Genomic DNA, 7,985 nt, shown 5'->3' with positions numbered 1-7,985 from the left:
TATTATGTCTTCCATCCTGATCCAAACCAAAACAACAACAGCAACAAGAACAAACAAAACTCCACATGCTGCTGGGCATGATGGCTCACACTTGTAATCCTGGCTACTCAGGAGGCTGAGGCAAGAGTATTGCAAGTTCAAGGCTAGTCTCAGCAATTTAGTGAGACCCTGTCTCAAAAAATAGAATGGGCTGGAGATATAGCCGAATGGTACAGTGCCCCTGAGTTCAATCCCCAGCACCACAAAACAAAATACAAACAACACAGGCCACCTTAGCTCTTGCCTCCCTCCTCCACTTCCTTCCTCAGGGCCTGCCTCATTCATGGCCAGCAACTGCCTCTGCTACTCAGCTATCTCCGAAGCACTGCCTCATTGCTTTCTATTTACAAAAGACAGTCACATTGTTTTCCTTGAAAAAATGTGTATTCACTCTCTCCAATTTTATCTTCCTATTCTCTTTTGAACCCACTCCATCAGGATTTTGATCCTACCACACCCTTTTTATCATTAGGTTACCACTGACCTCCACAATCTCTAAATCCAAAGTCTCTCTCTCTCTCTCTCTCCCCTGTCTCTCCCTTTCTCTCTCCAAGCACTATACCACTGAGCTGTTATGCTTGAATTTGGGACCCCCAAAAGACCACCAGAGACCAAGATCCATGTAAGCAGGAAAGAGGTGTTTATTGTGAGCTACCTCGGTCCTCTGCGCACACATAGCAACTGGACACTGAGAGGCCCCGAGCCCAGGGTTTGCAACAGTTTTATACACTCTTTGGGGAAGGCAGGGACTTCACATACATCATAGCATCTCTTAGCAAATCATCACACACCACGGGAAAATCATAAAACAACTCTAAAACATGATTAGCACATTCACTGGTGGGAACAAATTGGGTAAAGGTGATTGGTTAGTACAAGAGGGGGATTCGTTTGAACTGATTGGTTTAAGCCACGAGGGGAGTACTTGCTGAACTACATGGTTTCCCAACATGTTATCAACCACTATAAACTATTGGGAGGGTCATCTGGCATCCCAAGTATTTTCCCTATCCCATGCTGATTGGTGGTTGCTAGGGGGTTGCTATGGGTCCTCACCTAGCCTGACTGAGTCTAGGACACCTGACTCCACAGATCTCTCCTGTTATTTGCGGATATATAACTCAATAGGGTGGATATGTGCCTAGGAGTGCTCTGTGGGTCTTTCCAAGGACAAGGGTCACGCCCCCCTCCTTGGGCAGGCTTTGCTCTGAGGTAGGGGCTGGTTTTTCAGAGCTACATCCCCAGCCCCAAAAGTCATTTTCCAGTCCTTATTTTATCTAAATTGAGGAGCATTTGGTATTGTGAATCAAGTCCTAACCTCTGAATCAGGCTTCCAGAATACAATACTTATCTGGTTCTCCTATTTGTCTAGCCACTCCTTTGCTGGACCCTATTCATCTTCTAACCTCTAAGTATTGGGAGACCATTAGGCTTAGTTTCTGAACTCTGCCTTTATGCTCACTCTCTAGCTTGACTTACTACCTAGATGCTGGTGAAACCCATACCTCTCCCTTGAATTCAAAGCCTTGTATCTGCCAATATTGCCTGACTAAAAATCGCTTGGAGTCATCCTTCGTCACCCATTCTCTCACACCCACTTCAGATGTGCCAGCAAACCTTAATGGCTCTACTTCAAAATATGCCTTCCCCACTTCTCACTACCCAACCTGCACCACTCTAATCCACACAATCACATTTTTCTTTTGTTCTTCTGCTTCCCCTGAGTCTATTTTCTGTTTGCAACCAGCCTGAGCTTGTCAAAACATCTCAAATGAGCCCTTGCTCTCTGCTCAAAATCATCCTGTGGCTCCCTACCTCTCTTGCAAAAGCTGGAAACCTTGCCATAACCTGCACAGCTCCACATATTCACATATGCTACTTTCTTGACCTTATCTCCTATTCTCTCTCTGGCTTCACTCTGGGAGTTTTCAACTTCTGCCCCCTGTGTGGGGGACTCATCCCCCAGTAGCCACTCAACTGCTCCCTCCCCTCTTTCTGGTCCTTATTCAGTCTCCTTTACCATGAAGCCTTCCTTGGCCAGCTACAATTTAATTCCCTCCCCCTGACACTTACATTCCTTCCCAACTTAATTTTTTCCTCCTTACTAGTCGTCACTATCGTATTTATTTGTCTTCCTCACTGGACCATAAGTTCCATGAGGGTAAGGCTTTATGTTGGAACCCAGTGCCAGGGTCAGGCCTACTGCAACGAGACCCAGCATCTAATAGAAAGTCAATGCCCCACGAAAAGGCCTGAGCCTCCAGGTGGAGCATCTCCACTGGCTCTGGAGTCAGATGGAGACCCGTGCATTGAGGGACAGTCCCAAGCTTTGGCTGCATCCTTTCTGGCCTTGGAGTTGGTCTGGGGCACACTCACCCTTCTCCCAAAGCTATATAGGTCCTGCTATATAGCTATAGGTTGTGAGACTAAGATGTGAGCCAGCTTAGTGCCACCGTTGTGGCCAAGGGACTATCTCCACTAACCTCAGGCAGCACAGCTATCACCAGGCCAGTGTTCACAGATGGGACTTTAGAACTGCCCTGGAATCAGGAATAACCTGTGCCCCAAAGGGATGGACTCATGTTTGAGCCTTCATCACCATCAGCTGATGCTCTTCTTTCTGAACATTACACCGATAGCCTATTTAGGACAAACCTCAGTCAAGATCATCCTCTAATACAAAACAGTGATGACATACCAATAGCAGACTCCCGGCATATCTGGACTTGGGCGCCATCCAGTGCTGAAATAGTGGAAGTGACCACAGGCTTAGAAAACAAGCTGCCAGTTTAGACTCTCTTCAAAGATAGGCACAAGCAAAACCTGATTAGAAAGACTTGAACAAATATCTAATCTCTCAATGCCCAGATGACAATGCATGCCAGTAAGTATCAAGAGCTTTCAGGAAACCATGACCCCACCTAGTACTCTAAATAAGGTGCCAGAAACTGACCAGGCAGCAATCAGTATGAGTGGATTCTTAGAAAGACAACTTGAAATAGCTATCTCAAGGAAACTCAGTGAGCTTGAAGAAAACAGAGACATATTTCAAAATTCTAACAGAGAAACTTAACCAAGATTTGGAATTCATTTTATTTCTTTATTTTTGGAATCAATTTTTTGAAATAAAACAAATTTTTGAGAACAAAAATACACTCAGTGAATTTACAATGTGATGGAAGGCATCAATAGCAGGATAGATCAACAGAAGAAAGAATTAGCTCAATGACAGGCAATTTTCAAATATACAGTATGGGGAAAAAAGAATAAAGAGGAATGAAGAAAGCTCATATGAACTTTGGGATAGTATAAAAAGAGCAAATGTTTGTGTTTTTGGGGTATAAGAAGGACTTGAAAATGTCAAAGGGGTAGAAAGCTCTTTCAGAGAAATCATAATAGAAAATTTCCCAAACCTAGAGAAGGATACGAATATCCAGCTACTGGAATGTCAAAAATCACCAGTCAAATTGAACTCCACCAAGTTTACCCCAAAACATCTAATGACCAATACTCACAGGTGAAAGATAAAGATCCCAAAATTTCAAAAGAAAAGAAACAGCATATAAGGGTGTTCCGATTCACCTGACAGCAGACTTTGCAGCCGAAACTTACAAGCCTAGGGAGAGTAGCATGAAATTTTCTCAGTACTAAAAGAAAAAAAAAATCAACTAAGAATACCGTACCCAGCAAAGGTATCTTTTAGAAATGAAGGAGGGGTAAAGGCATTCCCAGACAAACATCAGCTGAAAGTATCTCCACCAGACTTGTTTTGCAAGAAATGCTAAAGGAAGTTCTGCAAAAGGAAAGAATAAGACATTATAATAAGTAAGAAGAAATCATAGTAAGATCTGAACTTCGTTGGTAAGATACAATACAGAATGCTCTAGTATTCTAAGCATGGTCTCTTACATTCATATTTTAAGTATGAAGAAAAAAAATCAGTTTAATATACTAATAACTAAAATAACATGTTAAGTGATAGATAATACAGAAATATGTCAAAGGGGTATCAAAAACTCAAAATGTGGGGAGGAATGGAGTGCCAATGGAGAATTTTCCTAGTATATTTTCACGTGTTCTTTGTTTCTCTCCTTATCTTTACAATCATGCTGATATGCTGTCATTTCAAAATTGCTTGGCATAATCACAAAATGTTTTTGTAAGCCTCATAGTAAGCATAAAACAAAAAATCTATAATGGGTAAACCAAAAATAAAAAAGCAAGGAACCAAAACACATGACTAGAGTAATCCTTTAACCACAAAGAGAGGCTATAAGAGAGGAAGAAAAGAAAGAAGCAACCAAACAAGAAAATAAGTTACACAATGGTACAGGAATACCTTACCTATCAATAATTAACTTGAGTGTAAATGGATTAAATTTTCCAATTTAAATAGTGACTAAATGGATTTAAAAAAAAAACACAAGACCTGCACTTTTGGTTACAACAGACTCGTTTCACCTCTATGGAAACACATATACCAAAAGTATCAGGATGGAATAAGATATTCCATGGAGCTGGGTGCAGTGGTGCACACTTGTAATCCCAACTGTTTAGAAGTCTGAGTCAGGAGGATTATAAATTGGAGGCCAGCTCAGCAGTGTAGCAAGGCCTTAAGCATCTTCATGAGACCCTGTCTTAAAATAAAATAAACAAATGAAAAGGACTGGGGATGTAGGTCAGTGATAATGTGCCCCTGAGTTCAATCACCAGTATGAAAAAAAATTCAAAGAAATTACAATTAAATTTTTCTTGATTGTGGGAGGCTGGTTATTAGAGGGTGATTTTTGTTTTGTCTTTGATTTTGGGTTTTTTTTCCAAGTGTAGCTTTTTCATGGATAGGTATTTCATGCAAATGGAATCCCAAAGAAAGCAAGAGTAGCCATACATACATAAGATAAAATAGACATGTTGTGTGGTATTGGGGATTGAACTCAGGGGTGCTCTACCACTAAGCTACACTCCCAGCCCTTTTTTATTTTTATTTTGAGATACAGTCTCCCTAAGTTGCAAAGGCTTACCTTGAGATTGAGATCCTTCTGTCTCAGCCTCCCAAGTCACTGGGATTATAACACTATGCCCACCCAGATAAAGTAGACTTTAAATCAAAATCAGTAAAAAGAGACAAGGAAGGTCAGTATAGAATGATAGAGTGGGCAATTCAGAAAGAGAAAATAACAATTCTAAATATATATGCATCCAATATGGGAGTACCCAAATGTATAAAGCAAATACTAGAAGACCTAAAGGGAGAGATAGACTCTAATATAATAAGCATCAGGGACTTTAATACACCACTTTCAGCAATGATAAGATCATCCAAATAGAAAACCCACAAAGAATCTAGCAGAGTTAAATTGCACTGACCAAATTTCCTAGACCAAATGGACTGAACAGACATCTACAGAAATTTTCATTCAATGACAAATACACATTTTTCTTATCATCACATAGAACATTCTTCAGGATAGATTGTAGGATAGGCCATATAACAAGTCTCAACAAAATTTTAAAAACAGAAATCATATGAATATATTTTCTGACTATAATGTAAGAAAGCTAGAAACCAATGTAAAGAAAAACTCTGGAAAATATACATATGCATGGGAAATCAACAACTTACTTTTGATTAACCAATGGATCAAGGAAGAAATCAAGAAAGAAATGAAAAATAAAAATTTCTTGAAACAAATGAAAATGTAGACACAATATATCACAACCTGCCAGATTCATCAAAAGCAGTACTAAAAGGTAAGCAATAGCAATTAATGTCCCTATCAAAAAGGTAGAAAGATCTCAAATAAACAATCTTTAACTGCATCTCAAGGAACTAAAAAAAGCAAGAACAAACTGAGCCCAAAATTAGTGGAAGGAAAGAAATGATGAAGGTCAGAGCAAAAATAAATGGAGAGTTAAAAAAAATACAAAAGATCAATGAAACAAAGAGCTGGTTTTTTGAAAAGAGAAACAAAATACACAAATCCTTAGCTAGACTAAGAAAAGGAGAAATAAATAAATAAAATTAAATAAATTAATAAATCAATTAAAATAAATTAATTAATAAATAAAATCAAATATGAATAGGAAGACATTACAACCAATACCACAGAAACATAGAAGACCATTAAAAATTATTATGAGCAATTATATGCCAATAAATTTGAGAATCTAGAAGAAATGGACAGATTCCTAGACATACCCCTTACCAAGACTGAACAATGAAGAAACAGAAAACCCAACATCAATAACAAGCAGTGAGATGGAATCAGTAATAAAGAAGCCTCCCAGAATGGTTTGGGTATAAAGCGACCCCAGAGGCTCAGGTCCCCAATGCAACAATATTCAGAGATGGGACTTTGGGGAGGTGATTGGATCACGAGGGCTCTAATCCCATCAATGAATTAATTCATTGATGGATTCAAATTCTGATGACGTTATTGGGAGGTGGTGAATACTGCAGAAGGTAGGGTCTAATTGGAGGAAGTGGATCACCCAAGGCGTATCTTATCCCCATTCTACCCCCCACCACTACTTCCTGCTGCCATGAGATGAGCAGACTTCCTTTGCCATATTTCTGCCATGATGTTCTGCCTCACCTCTGACCCACAGCAATGGAGCCCGGTGACCGTGGACTAAAACCTCTGAAATGGTGAGCCAAAATGAATCTATCCTTCTTTAATTGTTTTCTCCCAGGTGTTTTGTCACAGAGAGGAAAAGTTGACTAATTAAATATTATTTAATTAAATTTAATTTAATAGGTATTAAAAAATTTAATACCTATTAAAGAAAATCTCAGGACCAGAGAGTTTAATTGATGAGTTCTACCAAACATTTAAAGAAGACTGAATACTAGTTAGCACAGGGTTTTCCACACAAAGACTAGTTTTCAGATCGGAGAGCAAACACAGTTTTTGGTAAGTGAGGCTCTGCCACCTAACAATTACCATCTGTCACCATTATACATCCCATGTCTATGAATTTAAAAGGGCTTAAGAACAAAGAGAGTATTTCTGAATTTCCTATTATATCTGAACTTTTACCAAGAAGCAACTTAGAAGAATTTTATCTTAGTGCACACAACTGGAATACCACTCTCTTTTGTGGCACCTATCATTTGAGAAAATACTATTTGCAGAGCTTCAAGCAGATGCTTTATACCAGTGGTTATATCAGTCCTAGTGCCCTCAGAAGACACAGAAAAATGGGAAGGTGCCATGGTAACTGAGGGTTGCTATGAGCATTTAGTGGGCAGAACCAGAGATGCTAGGCAGCTACAATGTGTGGGATCATTCCACATGCTCTCCAACTTCTGAATGCTCTGCCAAATATTCATATGAGTAGAAAAGTTTGTTTTTAATGATCTGAGCCCAGACTCTCTCTCTTTTATATATATGAACACAAGATATTTTCGCATAGCTTCAATAAAGGCCAAAACTTCCAAGGAAGTAAAAGTGTAATGCAAGAGAATGTTGACTTTTCTTTTAGTTAAAACTTTACTAAGAATGGTTACCCATTTTGGAAAATCATCAAAGGCAATCTCATGGTGTTAAGAGTAGTCAGTGACTCGTATGAGACAACTTTATATTTATGATGTTGCATTCACAGTGATAGTGATTTGATCCATCTACAAAAATACACTTATTTAGTCCATAGTTCATCTATTACAAATAAAATATGTCAATATTAAGTATCACTATTTTATATCTTTGTCCTCAAATTAATAGCTAACAATATGCCTATTTTGTTAACCTGTTTTTCTCTAATGAAGCAATGAAACAATCAAGATTAAGTGGCCACTTTACAAAGAAACATGGTGTTAAGCTGCAGAGATAGAGGATATGTCTGAGATATAGCATTCTGAAAAGTTTGAAAACTGCCTTTGGAATGTTTAACACTTTTTTTCCCCCTTATCAGAAAGGTGATTTGTTTCATTCAGCATAACACAA

The sequence above is a fragment of the Marmota flaviventris genome, chromosome 6 (genome assembly GCF_047511675.1).
Source record: "Marmota flaviventris isolate mMarFla1 chromosome 6, mMarFla1.hap1, whole genome shotgun sequence".
Taxonomy (NCBI): Eukaryota; Metazoa; Chordata; class Mammalia; order Rodentia; family Sciuridae; genus Marmota; species Marmota flaviventris.
This window is presented reverse-complemented; position numbering follows the sequence as displayed.